The 19,295-nt window shown below is 43.7% G+C and overlaps 1 protein-coding gene and 1 non-coding gene across 2 annotated transcripts in view; both read right to left on the reverse strand.

Moving 5' to 3' along the window:
- SDR42E1 (short chain dehydrogenase/reductase family 42E, member 1) overlaps positions 1–19,295 on the reverse strand; it is a 79,001-nt gene that overhangs the window by 29,800 nt on the left and 29,906 nt on the right. The gene's annotated exons all lie outside the window — the stretch shown is intronic.
- Positions 13,436–13,508, reverse strand: TRNAK-UUU. The gene has a single exon. It is a non-coding gene; the product is annotated as a tRNA-Lys (tRNA).

The following is a 19,295-nucleotide window of genomic DNA, read 5'->3' on the forward strand; positions in this document are numbered from 1 at the left end:
AAATAATTTGGGCTATAGGCAGGTAGGTTTCAGTAGCAGTTGCAAATCAGAGACTTTGCTTCACATTATTCATGCCTAAAAGATAGAAGGTAGAGGGGCAACATTTAATTTTTCTGTAGTCATGTCTGGGTAGTTGTGCGAGGCCTGTCTGTATGTCAGATTTTAGTGTTTGATCTGGGTAATGAAGCCCCTGCTGATCGAGCATTACGCATTCATATCATTTTCTCTTTATTTCAACAGAGTTTAGAGCCCATCCAAACAGGATTTGTACTGAAGGAAAAGGAAAAACCTGTTTCTGGACACGAAGCACTTTAAGTACTAGAAGAAGAGTGTGTATACAAACTTTTCCTTGATAGTGTATGGATCGGAATTGCACTTAAGTGTTAAAGCTCGTATAATCTGTAAATGACATGAATTGATAAACAAATTTGGACTGACGTTTGTGATATCCGTGGCTTAATTTTGGTGTGCTAGCATTCAGCCTAACCCTAATCGTAAAGAACTTTTATTTAGCAAACATCAAAATAAATGTGAAAAGATTAAAACAGCTTGAAGTTAAATTGAGATTTTCTTGCTGTTGGAAACAGTAATAAATTGCATTGTTCACACTTATAGTTCACACTTAAGGATGTTCTTTAATTGTTACCACATGGGTAAAGGTTACTTTATTTGTTGTGACAAAAAAACAGGACACAAAATAAAGTTCAGTCCCGCCCCTACCACACATCTACCCCATTCCTGTCACGCCCTTGTGCCGCAGTGTCACCTTGACCCTCCCCCCCCACACCCAAGAAAGACAGATTCTGTAAGCATTGAAAATACTGGTAACGTAACAAATGCATTTTCTTCCGTACTCTGCAGATGTACATGGAATGCTTGAAATGTAAATTTCATGAGTGTGCATATTCCCTTTCTATTCCTTCCCATTCATGAGCAGCATATCCCCCTCTCCTCTTCATCCCCTTCTGTGTAGCCTAGTGGTTAGTGCAGTGGGCTTTGATCCTGGGGAACTGAGTTCAATTCCCACTGCAGCTCCTTGTGACTCTGTGCAAGTCACTTAACCCTCCATTGCCCCTGGTACAAAATAAGTACCTGAATATATGTAAACCGCTTTGAATGTAGTTGCAAAAACCTCAGAAAGGTGGTAGATTAAGTCCCATTTCCCTTCCCCCCCCCCCCCCCACCCACCCACTTCTGCAGAAGTCTCGTGAGGCTGCTGCTTGAAGTCTCAGCAGTTATTTTGAAGCGGCGCCAGCAGCAAGCATGGTTCTTTCCTGCCCCGAAGAGGCCACTAGACCACCAGGGCACGATAAGGTACATGAGGGGAGGGCACCCTGATGCCCGCCAGCTTGCCCACTGTTAATATGTGTGGGTAAACAGACTCCTCAAAAAACACCACCCAGAAGCCAGCCCACCTGGACAAACGGGCAGGTTGGCAAAACCCGCCCGGATGCCCCACGGTGCCCTCAAAAAGAAGACATGGTAACCCCCTACACATGGGCATGGATAAGTTTAAGTGGATTCTATTTCTACAGGGGAAAAAGACAAACTGAAGTAACACTGTCACTAAAAGAAAAAAAAAAAAAGAAAACTGATATCACAGGTTGGAATTAGATGTGCAAACTTTTTTTATGCACAGGAGAATAGATGTGTGTGATGAAATCTGAGCATCCCCTGAACCAACCTGAGGGAGCTTTCATTGGCTCGTCTTTGTCTAATCTGTAGTCTTTATACTAGTAAAACAGTGATGGGCAACAAATGACTGTGACAGGAGCAGTTATTGTCACAAGACCATTTTCACTTTTTGACCTTAAACAGTGTGGGAAGGTTCCATGTAAAACTGCCTTCTTGGGAAGCTAGTGCCTTATATTCCACAGCCAATCAGGTTACTTGCAAAGAAAAGGCGTATCCTCTATTACCTGCGAATGTATTTGCAGCGGCATTTTACTGGTATTACTTGACCTATGAAGTTGACAATCATTTTTCTTGCTACACTAAAGCAATATTTACTGCCTTCAGGAGCTAAAAGAACATTGCCACTGAACTATGAACAAATGCAATTGCCTTATCCTGCTAGACTGGTCCAAACAAATGGGTTTATGCTATCTTCCCAACAGACGGAAGCAGAGAACACAAATTTGCAGTGACATCATCACTGTGTTCATAATCAAGCACTCCTTCCATAACTTTAACTAAAAGAGGGATGGATGCCAATGGCCTGAAATTTGTCACATCGTTTTTCTTGAGCGAGGCATTCTTAATGAGCGGAGTCAGTAAGATACTGCCTTTGATTCCCAGAAAGTGACCCTTGCTTGTCAGTGTCTCTATAAACCAATAGGGTACATCCTCATTAAGAAGTTGATGCATACATAATGTGACTTTGCGTATTTACTTAGCTGGCATTGGACCTCTGCAATTGATTGTACCTCGAAAGAGATCCATGTTCTATTTACCTATATGTGCTCGGTTTGCCCCTCAAGTAATTTCAAGTATTTATCAATATGGATTTTTGGATTGGGTAGGCGTGATCTGATTTTTTTTCTCTACTTTTTGTTTAAAATGGAGAGCCAGATCTGTGGCAGAAGGAGAATTTTCGCTTGTTGATGTCACTGCTTGTGTATCAATTAGATTTATTTATTAAGCTATACAACTTTTTGATGTTTGGCTGTCCTCTCCCTATATAGCATAGAAAAAGAAACAAATCGCCAGGAAAATAAAGTTTCAAAACATATCCAATTTATTCACCACTAGAACCATAAATAAATAAAATGCCCAAAATGGCCACGTTTTGCCCTCGCAAAGAGCTGCATCAGGGGCTTGAGATCGAACAATTAATAAACACATGAAAGCAACTTAGATTGTGAGTCCTCCTGGGACAGAGACATATCCAGAGTACCTGAATGTAACTCACCTTGAGCTACTACTGAAAAAGGTGTGAGCAAAATCTAAATAAATATTAGTGTAAATTATAAAATATAAATATCAAATATAAACACAGTCTGTATATAAAAACACATATATTTTTTAAACCATCCATATATGTTCATATATATTCCACTTAATCATGAAATGAGAAATAAAATAACAGACACGTACCCCAGTGGTATATTCAGAAAATTTCACCTTCTGGTTTAAACAGAGTACATAGAGAATCATAGAAAGGTCCTTCTTGATTCAAACCTTTGTGTAACAATCTAAAAATCAGTCTCTGTTCAGTCCTCAATAGGATCTTGTCAACTTAATTTTCCTGGTAATTTTGCTTCTTTTTGTATGCCATGTGGGATCTTGTAAATCGTCTGCCTACCTGTTTCCCTGTCCTTATATAGGCCTCATAGAAATTCCTTCTTGCCTGTTTAAGAATATTTTTGTAGGCCCTGGTTGCTATTCTCCATCTTGTCTTGTTTTCATCTGTAGTGTGGCTTGCTCCATCTTCTCTGTAATTGCCCACATTGCCTTCTAGACTTTAGTACCTCTGAGTTGATCCAAGGAGATGGCTTCTTTGTAGTCTTGATTTTGCGTCTCTCAGGTGCTATCTTGTCTGTAACACAGACCTGCTTCTGTAGTCCCAGGTTCCCATAAAACCATCCATCTCTGGTTCTAATGTTTCTGGTCTAGTGTTATTTTGTCCCAGAAATCTCCTGCTTTGATCTTACCCCTAGTAGTGATTTCTATGTGGCTGTTCTGTTTATTCTTTCTAGCTCCTCCTTCTCTACGTTTTAGAGTGAAGTGCAGTTTGCTGTGGCCTTACCACGGAGTGGATGACCAGTTACCTGATATGCAGAAAGTTCTGTGTTCCAAGAATCTGTAAGATCTAGTAAATGGACATTATTGTGAGAAGGCATGGCTCCAGGTTGTTTCAAGTTCCATGACTTCAGGAGCTCAGAGACCTCTTTAGCATTGTGATCGTCTCAGTTGTTTAGGTGTATTTTTTTATGTCCTATTATTATTACATTTGCTTGAGATGAGCATACATAGAAAATAATCCACAAAGTCTGCCTGTGTTTCTTTCCAGCTTCCGGCTGGGCGGTAGAACACTACAGCAGAGTTGGCGCTGATATGACGTGTCTCTGATGGTGTATGCTAAAATCTGTAGTGAGGGTGCTGTATGTTCTGACAGCAGTTTCAGATTGAAGAAGGATTTATAGATGACCGTTACTCCCCCTCCTTTCTTTGTACTCCATGCTAGGTGTGCCACTTTGAATTCAGGTGGACGTAGGTCGTTCGCGGCTGGGTCATCTTTACTATGTAACCAGGTCTCTGTTGTGAAAATGAGGCCTAACTGCTCTTTTATCCATGCCTTCACACTAAATCCGCTTTAATTACTACTGATCGAGGATTTATATAACCCACTGGTATGGGTACATAAGTATCTGGACAACTGACTTTGCATTTATTATTTATCAGATGGCGCTTAAAAAGTATAATTCCTCTTTGTCCCATTTAGGCAATCTGCTTCTAACTGGAGCTGATTTCAAGTCAAGCTCAGTCCTTTAACCCATTAGTGCGCAATGTTCCCATAATAAAATCCCATATGGGAACGTTGGGCACTAATGGGTTAAGAAAGTATAGGAGGTCAGGTCTGGAGGCTCTAGGGGTTGCCAGAGATGCCTAATAAGGATCGGCAGGCTTACTCCATTGTGCAACCAGTGTGGGGGAGGGGGGATAAAGGGGCATTTCCAGTGGTTTTATCAGGAGTGGGAAAAAAAACCAGAGCAGGGGTGGACCAAACAGTCTTGCATCCAGAAGTAAGTTGTAATAAATTTATTCAGCACTACTTGTGTATATAGGGTCGTAAACACGAGTGGTGCTGAATAAAGTTTATTACAGTTTTCTGGCTGCAAGACTGTTTGGTCCACCCCTACTCTGGGTTTTGTTTTTATCAGGAGTGGATCCACAACATCTTGCATACATAGATAGTAACATAGTAGATGACGGCAGAGAAAGACCTGTACAGTCCATCCAGTCTGACCAACAAGATAAACTCATATGTGCTACTTTATGTGTATATCTGACCTTGATTTGTATCTGTCATATTCAGGGCACAGACCGTAGAAGTCTACCCAGCACTAGCCCCGCCTCCCCCCACCGGCTCTGCCACCCAATCTCCGCTAAGCTTCTGAGGATCCATTCCTTCCAAACAGGATTCCTTTATGTTTATTCCACTCATTTTTGAATTCCGTTACCGTTTTCATCTCCACCTCCCGCGGGAGGGCATTCCAAGTATCCACCACTCTCTCCATGAAAAAAATACTTCCTGACATTTTTCTTGAGTCTGCCCCCCCTTCAATCTCATTTCATGTCCTCTAGTTCTACCGCCTTCCCATCTCCGGAAAAGGTTCATTTGCGGATTAATACCTTTTAAATATTTGAACGTCTGTATCATATCACCCCTGTTTCTCCTTTCCTCCAGGGTATACATGTTAAGGTCAGCAAGTCTCTCCTCATATGTCTTGTAACGCAAATCCCATACCATTTTTGTAGCTTTTCTTTGCACCGCTTCAATTCTTTTTACATGCTTAGCAAGATACAGCCTCCAAAACTGAACACAATACTCCAGGCGGGGCCTCAACAACGACTTATACAGAGGCATCAACACCTCCTTTCTTCTGCTGGTCACACCTCTCTCTATACAGCCTAGCAACCTTCTAGCTATGGCCACCGCCTTGTCACACTGTTTCGTCGCCTTCAGATCCTCAGATACTATCACCCCAAGATCCCTCTCTCCGTCTGTATATATCAGACTCTCCCCGCCTAACACATACGTCTCACGTGGATTTCTACTCCCTAAGTGCATCACTTTGCATTTCTTCGCATTGAATTTTAATTGCCAAACCTTAGACCATTCTTCTAGCTTCCGCAGATCCTTTTTCATATTTTCCACTCTCTCCCGGGAGTCCACACTGTTACAAATCTTAGTATTGTCCGCAAAAAGGCAAACTTTACCTTCTAACCCTTCGGCAATGTCACACACAAATATATTAAACAGAATCGGCCCCAGCACCGATCCCTGAGGCACTCCACTGCTTACCTTTCCCTCATCTGATCGAATTCCATTTACCACCACCCTCTGGCATCTGTCTGTCAACCAGTTCCTAATCCAGTTCACCACTTCGGGTCCTATCTTCAACCTGTCTAGTTTATTAAAGAGCCTCCTGTGGGGAACCATGTCAAAAGCTTTGCTGAAATCTAAGTAGATTACGTCTATAGCACGTCCATCATTCAATTCTTCGGTCACCCAGTCAAAGAATTCAATGAGATTCGTTTGGCACGATTTACCTTTGGTGAAACCATGTTGTCTCGGATCTTGCAACTTATTGGCTTCCAGGAAATTCACTATCCTTTCAGCATCGCTTCCATTACTTTTCCAATAACCGAAGTGAGGCTTACCGGCCTGTAATTTCCAGCTTCTTCCCTATCACCACTTTTGTGAAGAGGGACCACATCTGCTGTTCTCCACTCCCACGGAACCTCTCCCGTCTCCAAGGATTTCTTAAATCTTTAAGAGGACCCGCCAGAATCTCTCTGAGCTCCCTCAATATCCTGGGGTGGATCCCAGCCGTTCCCATGGCTTTGTCCACCTTTAGATTTTTAAGTTGTTCATATGCACTCTCTTCCGTGAACGGTGCTCTATCCACTGCATTCTCATATGTACTTTTGTCAGTCAATCATGGCCCTGAGCATCACTAGAGCTACGCCTTGGTGCGGCCTTCACCTGTCCCTGCTGTTTATGTTTACTTTAAAATTTGCTATACTGCTAAGCTATAGAGGTTGCAGCAGTTTACAAAAGTAAAACATATAGAACAGAAAGGAATGCCATTAAAAACAGGATAAACTTATACATTCAATCCAACAGAAATAAGGCATAAACATTCAGCTCTTAAGATATTTGTTTTGCAGACAGTAGTTAGAGCAATTATACATTCCCTGATACCTATAATCCAAAAGTGTGGGCAAAATAATGAGTTCTTATCTTTAAGCATTGTTATAGACATTTCAGCTCGTAGTTGTATAGGTAACAGAATCCATAGATTTGATAAGAGCCAAAAAAAAGGTGCTTTCATGAGTGATCTCCCAACAAGCCATAGAGATGGAGGAATCACTATCTGGTGGTCTGTCAAAAATCATAAAGTTTTTTTTTTGGTTTTTTTTTAATATATATATTAGGTATATTAATCTTCCTAGCCTAGTGGTTAGTGCAGTGGACTTTGATCCTGGGGAACTGAGTTTGATTCCCACTGCAGCTCCTTGTGACTCTGGGCAAGTCACTTAACCCTCCATTGCCCCTGGTACAAATAAATACCTGTATATACTATGTGAACCGCTTTGAATGTAGTTGCAAAAAACACAGAAAGGCGGTATATCAAGTCCCATTTCCCTTTCCCTTGTACTTCAAAGAAAAAAAATGGCAGTGATGGAGTTAACTCTATCCGAACTGGTAGCCCTAGAGATAGTAGCACTAGTGCCTCTGGGTAAGTGTAGTCCAGGCATAACTCCATTTAGTTTACAGTTCCCAAAAAGGATGACTCCTTCAGGCCTATTCTCGACTCAGCTGTCACCTTCAGATCTTGTATTTATCATATGGAAAACGCTGAGATCCATGGTGATGGCAGTCCAAAAGGGAAAGTTTGACTTGTTCCTGGACTTGTCAGAAATCTATTTCACGTGTGTCTGGAAGGTCAAAATTCCTATGCTTTTGTATCCTGTGCTGACATTTTCAATTCAAGCTCCTTCCTTTTAGTGATGGTGGCAGCTAATTATGTCGAAAGGAGATTCTGTATCTGGACAATTGGCTGGCCAGGGGAAAGTTGGAACAGGATACATGGTCAGCCACTGCCAGAGTGGTGGACCTTCTGGAGGACCTAGGTTGGATGGTAAATTACAAAAATAGCAAGTTGTCTGACACAGTCACAGGAGTATATGGGCACCCTTTTCAAAACTCATTTAGGCTGAGTGTACATGACTGGTGAGAGTGTGGCCAAGCTGCAGTCTAAAGCCAGGAATCTCCTCAATCGCAAATATAAGAATAGCCATACTGGGTCAAACTAATGGTCCATCTAGCCCAGTATCCTGCTTCCAACAGTGTCCAGTTCTGGTCAGAAGTACCTGACAGAATCCCAAATAGTTTCAAGATTCATGCTACTGATCCCAGGGACAAGCAGTGGCTTTCCCCATTTCTATCTCAATAGCAGATTATGGACTTTTCCTCCAGGAACTTGTCTAAAACTTTTTTTTAACCCAGAAACACTAGCTGCTGATACCATATCTTCTGGCTTCTGGCAATGAGTTCCAGAGCTTAATCGTTAAGTGAAAACATATTTCCTCCTGTTTGTTTTAAAAGTAGTGCCATGTAACTTTCTTGAGTGTCCCCTAGTCTTTCTGCTTTTTGAAAGAGTAAAAAATCGATTTATGTTTACCCATTTTATACCACTCAGTATTTTGTAGGCCTCTATCATATCCCCTTCAGCTGACTCTTTTCCAAGCTGAAATGTCCTAACTTCTTAAGACTTTAATCATATGAGAGAAGTTCCATCTCCTTAATCATTTTGGTTGTCCTTCTTTGAACCTTTTCTAATTCTGCTATATCTTTTTTTTTTTAAAGATATGACCATATTTGCACACAGTACTCAAGGTGTGGTCAAACCATGGAGTAATGCAAAGGCATTATAATATTCTTTTCTATCTCTTTCTTAACAATTCTATTTGCTTTTTTGGCTGTCGCCACACACTGGGCAGAAGATTTCAGCTTACTGTCCACGATGACACCTAGATCATCTTCTTGGGTTCTGACTCCTAGGGTGGAGCCTAGCATCAAATAACTGATTTGGATTATTCTTCCCAATGTGCATCACTTTGCACTTGTCCATCACTCATCTGCTATTTGGATACCCAGTATTCCAACTTCCTAAGGTCTTCCTGCAATTTTTCACAATCCATATGCATTTTAACAACTTTGACTTGTTTTGTGTTGTGTGCAAATTTAATCACCTTGCTCATCGTTCCCATTTCCAGATCATTAATACCTATGTTAAATGGCACCGGTCCCAGTACAGATCACTAGCTCACGCCACTATTTACCCTCATCCACTGAGTGAATTGGCCATGTAACCCTACCCTCTGTTTTCTATCCATCAACTAATTCCTAACTATCAACAGAACATTGCCTCCTATCTCAAGGGTTTTTAATTTTCTCAGGAGACTCTCATGAGAGACTTTGTCAAACACTTCCTGAAAATCTAGAGACACTATATCAACCTTTATCCACATTTATTCATACATTGAAAGAAAAGAAGCAAATTGGTGAGACAAGACTTCCCTTGGCTGAATCTATGTTGACTCTGTTCCATTAAATCATATTTGTCTATGAGTTCATTGAGTTTATTCTTTATAAAGATTTCCACTATTTTGACCTGCTGACATCAGGCTCATCAGTCTGTAATTTCCCAGATCACTCCTGGATCCCTTTTTTAAAAGTAGGCGTTACATTGCCCAACCTCCAATCTTCAGGTACTATGGACAATTTTAACGACAGGTTACAGATGACTAACAGCAGATCTGCAATGAGTTCTTTTAGTACCCTGGGAGTCTATACTTTCCGGTCCAGATGATTTACTACTCCTTTAATTTATCAATTTGGCTCAGTACATTCTCCAAGTTTACCAAGATTTCTTTCAGTTCCTTTACAACTTGGGATTATCTCTAGCTCTTGGAGTTGATGCCTTGGGCCAAGGCTTAAATGTGACCTTTTCAAAAAGCATTGTTGTCATGCTGTTCTTCAGATCCCGGATTACAATGCATGCCTCCCCCTGATGTGTCAGGCACGGGTGAGCCTCTCATGGTAGCTAGTTATCGATAGCCTGGTCAAGAAGATGGATTTAGAACCTCTTGACTGGTCATCAGGCTACCTCTGCTTTGGTTTCTTCCTCTGGTCAGGGGGAGGATAGTTTGAGTTTTGTCATGTGACCACTGTAGCATATGTGAACACACAAGGATGAATTGCTGTCACCCAAGAAGTAAGTCTTTTCTGCTGGGCAGACAAAACCTTGTGGGATTTTTGCCAGTTGACATTGCAGGAGTGTAGAATGTTCATGTGGACTTTCCCAGCTGGATTCTTTTGTGTCTTGAGGAGTGGAAGTAGAGTTGCAACGCCTTTCAGAGGGTCATTGAGCTCTGGGATTGCTTATTCATGGATCTGATGGTGACTCAGCAAATCCAAGAGCAAATGGTTTTTCAGAAGGTAGAAGGAGCTTGGTCTGAACCCCTTTGGCTCCCTGTCAGTCTGAGGATTTTACATCATGGGCTTGTGTATGGAAGACCCAGCCTGATTCTATTTTGTGGCTTGATGTTTGAAAGGGTGTAGTTAATTTAGAAGAGGGCTGCTTTGGCAGTTATGACTATTCAGGGCCCATAAGTCCTCCACCTTGTTGGCCTACATTTAGGTTTAGCATCTATTTGGGGAATTCCGTACAGTTGAGGCAATCCTTCCTCTCAAGGCCAATATTTCTTCCCTCTTGCCTTCCTGTGAAAGTGTTGTCTAAGGGCCTCGCTTTTAACTTACTAAACGTGCAGTGGTGGGATTCATGGCTCTTCATTGGTCTTTCGCCCTGATGTGATTTGTTTCTTAAAGAGGGGGGTCAGTAAGATCAGCCACCTGTTCAGGGCTGTAGTTCCTCAATGGGACTTGAATTTCGTCATGGATGTCTTATTAGGGCTGCATTTTGAACCATCAATTAAGGACTTCTCTCAAGGCGCTTTTCTTGTGACCATTTTTTTAGCTTGCTGCATTTCAGAGCTGCAAGTCTCATCATGCAGAGATTCTTATCTGGTATTTTCACTGGGTGCAGTTTCCTTTCACACAGTGCTGCTGTTTCTCCCCAAGGCGGTCTCCCCTTTTTACATAAATCAGATCATTGACTTGTCAGCATTCTGCAAAGAGGCCGCTAGCAGGGAGATCTCATTGCACAAACTAGATGTGTGGCGGGTTCTCTTTCTTTGAAGACTCCTTTTGAAAGTCTGATAATCGGTGGCTCTTGTTTCATGGGCAGTGCAGGGGAGAGGCTCTATAAGAGGCTTCTTTGGCTCACAGGCAAAAAGACACCATTTCTTTGGCCTATTGAGTTCTGGAGAATCTTTCGGTGAAGTTGTCTTTCTGGGCAATGTGTCAGGTTGTCTCTCCGGCGGACATCTATAAAGCAGGGACTTGGTCTTTGCATTCCTTTCTGAAACACTGCAGATTGGAATTGTGGGTGAGGGAGGATGTCACCTTTGGTGCTGATATTCTCTGAGCGGCCCTGACTTCTTCCCATGTCTAGAGAAAAGGGAGCTTGGGTACATCTGGTCTGTCTAGCAGGATAAGAGGTGAAATTTTAGTTGTACTTGTTTAATTTCCTTTCCATGAATCCTGCTAGACCAATTCAGGACCCACCCTGTAAGCTATTAATCATATATTGATGTATCTTTTTCTGCAGATTAAAAATAAAATTGCATAGCAGCAGCAGCACCTTTTCTCAAACTCTAGTTGACTGTGTGTTTTGTGTATTCTTTTCTCTTACATTCTGGTAAATTTAGAGGTTGCCTTCCACATTCTTAATGTCACTGTAAAGTTGTTTTTTCTGCCTCCATCTGCTGACAAGGTAGCAAACCCATTCATCTAGACTGGTCTAGTAGGATTCAAGTAAAGGAAATTAATAGGTCATATACATTTTGCCTTTTCCAGTAAGAAAAAAAATATTTTAAATTTAAAGATTTATAGTGAAGCATATGGAAGATTAAATAATTTGTGGAATCTTCCAAGGAAGAAACAGATTTGTGTGTTTGTGTGTGTGCAGAGCTACGCGATAATTGAAGGGAGAACTTCCTTTAAAAAAAACGTACTTCCCTACCTATCCTGTTACATTGCTAGGCATACCCAGTGTTGTATAGCTACCTATAAGAAGCATTCTGTGCTTTGGGGCACTTATTCAAAGTGTAGGACAAACAACATGATATAGAAAACTATTACTTTTAGAAAAAATTAAAATCAACTAGGCTAACATGATGGAGAGCCATACTAAGACTTTTAAAAGCAGCCAGTGGCCAAACAGGGAGAATGATGTAACAGTTCAGTTTATTCATGCTGCAGCAGCTATGGCATTGGGTGTTGGCGATGGAGAGCAGCTTGCCCAGTGGACAGAGCTTATACCAGGAAGGGCGCAGAAGGGGAGAGGCAAGGAGGTGCTACAGAATTAAGCATCTAAGAAGCTTGAATTGTATGTAGATATGGAGCCAATGACGTGGTCATAGTGACATTAGAGGAAGGTATTGGTATACTTCTTTCTGAAGCTGGAGTTTAAAGTTCTCATGGCATTGCATTAGTATGAATCAAATCCATGATTCATAAATAATCAAATGAACAGGTTCAAACAGCTGGAATGCATGTGTGTATTCTGGTTTGTATATGTGATCATTAAAAAAACACCTGGCACAGATTAACAAAAGCATTGATATTAGCAGTGCTTGGAATGTAAAGAGAAATCTTGAAACAACGTGGAGGGGCATAATCAAACTGGGCGCCCAAGTTTTTATGAAGGCGTCCTCGCAGGACGGCCTTGTAAAGGGGCGGGGCAACCCGTATTATTGAAACAAGATGGGCGTCCATCTTTTGTTTCGATAATATGGTCGGGGACGCCCAAATCATGAAATTTAGGTCGACCTTAGAGATGGTCCTTAGTACATAAGTGTTACCATACTGGGACAGAGCAAAGGTTCATCAAGCTCATATCCTGTTTCCAACAGTGGCCAATCCAGGTCACAAGTACCTGGCAAGATCCCCCAAACAATACAGTACATGTTATGCTGCTTTATACCAGAAATAAGCAGTGTATTGTCCCAAGTCCATTTTAATAATAACTTATGGACTTTTCTTTTAGGAAGCTAGCCAAACCTTTTTTAAACTCTGCTAAGCTAACTGTTTTTACCACATTCTTGGCAACGAATTTCGGAGTTTAATTACATGTTGAGTGAAGAAATATTTTCTCTGATTCATTTTAAATGTACTTCTTTGCAGCTTCATTGCGTGTCCCCTAGTCCTAGTATTCTATAACAGAATTGGTATGCAAATTTTCCGCTATAGAATACTAGCTTGGTGCTCAGATTTTTGGTGCCTAACTTTTCCCTTAATAGAACTGTGCTATTCTGGCAGGTTTCAAAGCTTAATCCTATGACAGGAGACAGCACACTATTGTCCTCTCCTGAATTTAAGAAGATATCAAGTGCTTCTTGACCAGTCAGGTCCATCTGCTCTAATATGTCTATATTCACCTCCATTGAAGACATGCTCCCTATGGGCTCGCGTTTCTCAGTTATTTGCAGATATCCTGTAAAAAGGTACTGTTCCATATCCTGTTGAAAGCAAAAAACTTTCTGGTGCTTTTTTTAGGGGGGGTGGGGGGGCTGGTCCCACCCACACAGGGACTTGAACCCTGGACTCTCAGATTAAAAGTCTGATGCTCTACCGACTGAGCTATGTGGGCTCCTTCTGGTGCTTTTTTTACTGTTTGAGCTTGAGCTGGCAATGCTGAGGCAGGATGGTAATGGTGTGAAAGCGGGAAAGACACCCACCTATGTCAACGTACAAGGAGTGAACCTCGACCCCCATCACTGTGAGGGCTGTGAAGATGGAGAGGTTCCTGAGGAAGCGGAGAAGGGCTTCTTGCCTCCTCTAAAGAAAGACCGAGTCTTAGGTAAGTGAGGTCTTTGAGCAGAAGCACTATCCTTCCCTGGTCTACACCTCCTCACTTCTCAAAAACAAGACTTAGACACCCGGAGCTGAGGCTTAAGCTTGTCCTCAGGTAGCCGCTGGACCTTGGAATCTCCCAGGTCTTTAACAATATTCTCCAAATCCATACCAAAGAGTAGTTTCCCCAAAAGGGCGACTTTGCCAAATGAGATCTGGATGCCACATCAATGGCCCAATGCCTCAACCATAGCCAGCATCGTGCTGAAATGGCCAAAGCCATACCCTTAGCTGACGGCTAAGGGACATCTCTAGGGTAGAGAGAGAAAGTCTTGAGGCGAGTCCAGCTTAGACAATTGTTGAATCCACAATAAAGAAGCCCTGCCTACAAAAGAAGAAGAAATTGCTGCCTTAGAATTTAACACAGCTAGTTGAAAGGCAAGTTTCAAGTAAGCCTCAAGTTTGCAGTCATGCATATCCTTTAATGCAGTGCCGCCTTTAACAGGGGTAGTGGTATGTTTTTAGTAACCGCCGTAATAAGGGCATCCACCTTAGGCAGAGCAAAGTGCTCTAAATCCAGTGCATGTTTTCTAGCAAAAAAGGTGCCGGTACTCAAATGCTAGGTCACCCTTCAGGGGTGGGGTGATCACTGAAGAACCCACTCCACAATGGCCAGGCCTTCTGCAACCAGTCATAGAATCTATGACAAGGCAGAATTGGCATGCAGGGCCTGAGCTCTTTCGTTAAAACTTGGGGTCCATGGGTCAATTTTAGCAGACAATGGAAAAGGGGCCGGTACTCAGTACCCCCAAATACCCCCTCAAAAAAAGCCCTGTCTAAATCAGACGGCAGAAAGGGGATATAATTTACCCAGAGGTTAGAATCGGGGGTCTGCCAGTGAACTGCAATAAGTTCCTGCATAGCCTTATGAATTTGGAAAGATACAGGAGGTCTTGTATTACCTGACATAATAGATGGAGCAGGACCAGAGGACTGAGAAGCAGGGGAAGAAATGTTTAAAGCCTCCATAGATTTTGTGATCAACAGAGGCAACTCCGCTCTCAAAAACAGCCTAGTTACAGTAGGATCATCACCCCCATGTGCCTCTGAGATGTTCAAGCCAGGGCCATCAGAACTAGGACAGTCAGAATATACAGATAAAACCTCCTCTGAGTCCCGAGGAGGAACATTCTCCAAATCCTGCGAAATGGAAAGTTTTCGTTTCTTAGGAAGCTGCTCCTCAAAAGCAATGTGAGGGAAAGAAGGAGAGGCAGCTTGAGTTGACGTTAATAAAAGGGCCTGATGTAATAAAAGAACAAATTCAGGGGCAAACGACAGGGCAGAGACTTTTACTCCTGCAACACCAACATCACAGGACACAGTAGCGGGCGAGGAACCTGCTGAGAAAATGGCTGCCGAAGCCTTGCGGAGCCATTGGCGCTGAGCCCACCAAAACTGCCATCGGAGCGGAGCCGGATTGAACTGCCAGAGACTGAGTACTGACAGCCAAAGTAGGCAAAAATGGCATGTCCACAGAAATAAAGCAAAGCGTGCAGGAACTGGTAGCTAAGAACTTACCCCTACAGCACGCACAAGACTTAATAGGCTCAGACATAGAAAATAATAAATATACTCACAGAACACAGCCAGTCTCATGACCTCCAAGGCACTGAAGCCCCACAATCTTCCCACAGTACAAGCGCTCTCAAAAAGAACCACAGTGGCTGCTTCCCCCCCCCCCCCCTTTTTTTTTTCTTTAGCTAGAGGCAGAAGAAAAGGAGAAGAGAAGACTGAGAGAAAGAGGTAGAAAGTGGCAACAGGGGCGCAGGGAGGGACCTAGACCACTAGATTTACACCTGAGGCACAGGATATTCTCAACCCTAAACTCAACTGAACCTGCCACACAAGTGAGCTCCATTTGGAAAGGCAGATCGCCTCCCTTCGGGCCTTCCCTCACTGTTTCCTGCCCTCGTCTGATGTAACTTCCGGTTTCCGTGAGGGCGGGACACAGGGAGGTGATATGACTTTCCAAACAGAGCTCAGCTGAGGCGCTGCCAATTTTAATGCAGGGGGCCCGGTGGCCTACAGAGCAGAGGGCAGGCAGGTGAGACTGGGCACTGCAGCGCCAGCGGCCTGACCCCGGCGCCAGGCCCCCCTTGGAGGCCCGGGGAATTTTGTCCCCCCTGCCCCCCTCTCAGCGGCCCTGCACCCCACAGCGAAACTTCAGAAACTTCACTTCTGCAGTGGGGATCCGGGGATGACGACGACAAGAGAGCTGCAGATAGAATTTTGAAACTCAGAAGAATGTTCAGACATAAATATTCCTCCTGTATTCTGGACATTAATGTAAAATTTTGTTGACTTCTGAAAAAGGCCAGGCAGTGGACAACCTAACCTCCTGAGTCCTGCGCATATCTCACAGGCCCCCCATAACATTTGGACACAAAGTACGTGCAAAGTTTGCTAATGGCTTAATCTTGTCTTGCCCACTTCAATCAATCAGAAAACTGATTCTTGAAGTAGTTTTCAAAGTAGAATTAACCAGAAAATGAAATAAAAGGATAGGAAATTATTTACATCCCTTGCTGTGTAGATATTTATGGGGTTTACATGTGTTTCTCTATATATCTGAGCTCTGTGTGTGCTAGGCATGTGTTGTGGCTGTGGGGTAGTGTGCGGGCCGGGGGTTTGAGGGTACTTGTACAACAATAAATTTTAGGGAGTGGGTCAATTTGGAGCATGTAGGGTAGTTGACGGGGGGGGGGGGGGTTGATTTTTGGAGGGATGGGGTAGTCTGTGGGGTGAAAACGTTTATAGGGTGGTGGGGCAATTTGCAGGGAGTAGTTTTAGGGGTGGGTATAGTTTTTGGGGATAAGGCAGTTTGAGGGTTTGGAAGAGTAGGAAGTTCCACCATTTAAAAATTGCATTGCCCTGTTTTTCTGTTCATGTTTATTAAAATTTGATGTATTGCTAAATACAAAAAGATCAAAGTGGTTTACAAAATAAATAATAGTGAAAAGAATTCCATTCATTAGATAGAATATCTACTTTAGAGCAATCTCTCACTCTACTACTCTGATAACTGTGTAATTATAGAGGAAAAGACTTCAGAATCTGTCTCAGCTGATAATGCTAATAGCTAAACAGCTGACTGCTATGCTCTGCGTGGCTAGAATTCAGCTTACGCTGGCGAGAATCCTCATTAGTCTAAAAAACCTCTAGAACACAAGCAATAATTTTTATAAATATACTAGTAAAAAAGGCCCGTTTCTGACACAAATGAAACGGGCGCTAGCAAGGTTTTCCTCGGAGTGTGTATGCTTGAGAGCAGGGGCGTAGCCACGGGTGGGCCTGGGCCCACCCAATTTCGGGTCAGGCCCACCCAGCAGCAAAGTTCCTGACGGCGATTTCAGTCGCAGCGATTCCCACACGCTGCCTGCCAGTGCCGGCTGCCGCTCAATCTCCTTGCGCTACTAAGCGCTAACCCGGAAGTCTCTCCTCTGCAGGAGAGACTTCCGGGTTAGCGCTTAGTAGCGCGAGGAGATTGTTAAGCGGCAGCCGGCAGGCAGCGTGTGGGAATCGCTGCGACTGGAATCGCCGTCAGGAACTTTGCTGCTGGGCGGGCCTGCAAGGAGGGTGAGATGCTGCAGCTGCACGGGGGGGGGGGAGGGAAGATGTCGCATGGGGGAGGGAAGACGGGGGTGACACAGCAGCTGCACAGGGGGAAAGGAAGATGGAAAGAAAGATGCTGCACAGGGGGGAGGGAAGATGGAAATATGAGGCTTGGTTGGTGGGTGAGGGAGATGCAGCAAAGGGGTGGAGGGGTGAGGAAGGGAGAAGTCTTGGCTGTGTATGAGGTGGAGGGGAGGGACACATGCTGCATACAGAGGGGATAGGTGGGGAGGGGGAGAAATGGTAGGCATAGGGGTGGAGAGGAGGGAGAAATGGTGGGTATAGTTGTGGAGGGAGGGCGGAGCAGAGAAAATTTTGTGCCCACCCACTTTGGGCCCACCCAAAACTGGCTGTCTGGCTACGCCACTGCTTGAGAGAGTGTATGTGAGAGTGACTGTGTGTGAGAGAGAGAGTGAATGTGCGAGTGTGTGTGTGTGAGAGAGAGAGAGAGTGTGTCTGTGAGAGAGAGTGTGTGTGTGTGAGAATGAGAGAGTGTGCAAGTGCGTATGTGAGAGACAGTGTGAGAGAGCGAGAGTGTGTTTCACACAGATACAGTGTGTGCGAGAGAGAGAGAGTGTGTGTGAGACACAGACTGAGTGTATGAGACCAAGAGAGTGTGTGAGTGACTGTGTGACACATAGAGAGTGAATGTGATACAGTGTGAAACATAGAGTGTGAATGTGATACAGTGTGAGACATAGAGTGTGTGAGAAACAGTGTGTGAGAGTGAGAGAAAGAAAGAAAGAAAGAAAGACATTAACTGAGAGAGAGAGAGAGAGAGAGAGAGCATGTGAGAGAGAGAGAGAGTGTGTGTGTGTGACAGAGATACCTCCCCCCCTCTCTGGTGTCAGGCCCCCCTTCCTCCCTCTCTCTGGTGTCAGCCCCCCCCCCCCCCCCCCTCTCTCTCTGGTGTCTGAGCGTTACTGTGCAGGAGGCTGAGCTCTGGCTGTGCTTCAAGGAACTGACCAATCCTATTTAATAGAATGCACCTCCAACATTCTGAAGCCGAGAAACCTCGTGTGGTTGGTCACTTCTGCTTGTGACGAAGCCGGAAGTACGTGATGTCAATTCAGGAGATGGATACAGAGAGCAGGAATGCCTCAGCCATGCAGTCAGCTTCAGAATGTTGGAGGTGCGTTTTATTATATAGGATGCTGTGCTACAACAGTACTCTAAAAGTACTTAGCTGTGGTTTGTGCTGGAGCAAATATATACGTCCGCGCCCTGGGCTGTGCTTTGCTGTGTTTTTATTTATTTATTTATTATGTTTGTAGCCCGCACTTTCCCACTAAAAGCAGGCTCAATGCGGCTTGCATAGTAATAGGTAACACAGAATTTTGTTACGGGTTTTCCCCACATTATTATTATTATTAGCATTTGTATAGCACTACCAGACACACGCAGCGCTGAACACCTGACACAGAGAGACAGTCCCTGCTCGATAGAGCTTACAATCTAAAGTAATACAGACAAGACAATAAGGGCAAGTACTGGGTGAGAAGGAACAAGGGGAGGCAAATGGGTAGTGGCTAGGAGCCAAAAGCAGCAGTGAAAAGGTGGGTTTTCAGCATAGATTTGAAAACAGGTAGAGATGGAGCTAGACGTACAGGCTCAGGAAGTTTATTCCAGGCATAAGATGCCGCGAGGAAAAAGGAACGAAGTCTGGAGTTAGCAGTGGAGGAGAAGGGGGACGACAAGAAAGATTTGTCCAGTGAGCGGAGTTCACGGGGAGGAATGTAGGGAGAGATGAGAGTGGAGAGGTAATGGGGGGCTGCAGAGTGGATGCATTTAAAGGTCAGTAAGAGAAGTTTGAACTGTAAACGGAAGCGGACAGGGAGCCAGTGAAGCGACTTGAGGAGTGGGCTAGTGTGGGTATAACGGTTTTGGCGGAAAATAAGCCGTGCTGCAGAAT

The sequence above is a fragment of the Microcaecilia unicolor genome, chromosome 5 (assembly GCF_901765095.1).
Source record: "Microcaecilia unicolor chromosome 5, aMicUni1.1, whole genome shotgun sequence".
In the NCBI taxonomy this organism is placed as follows: Eukaryota; Metazoa; Chordata; class Amphibia; order Gymnophiona; family Siphonopidae; genus Microcaecilia; species Microcaecilia unicolor.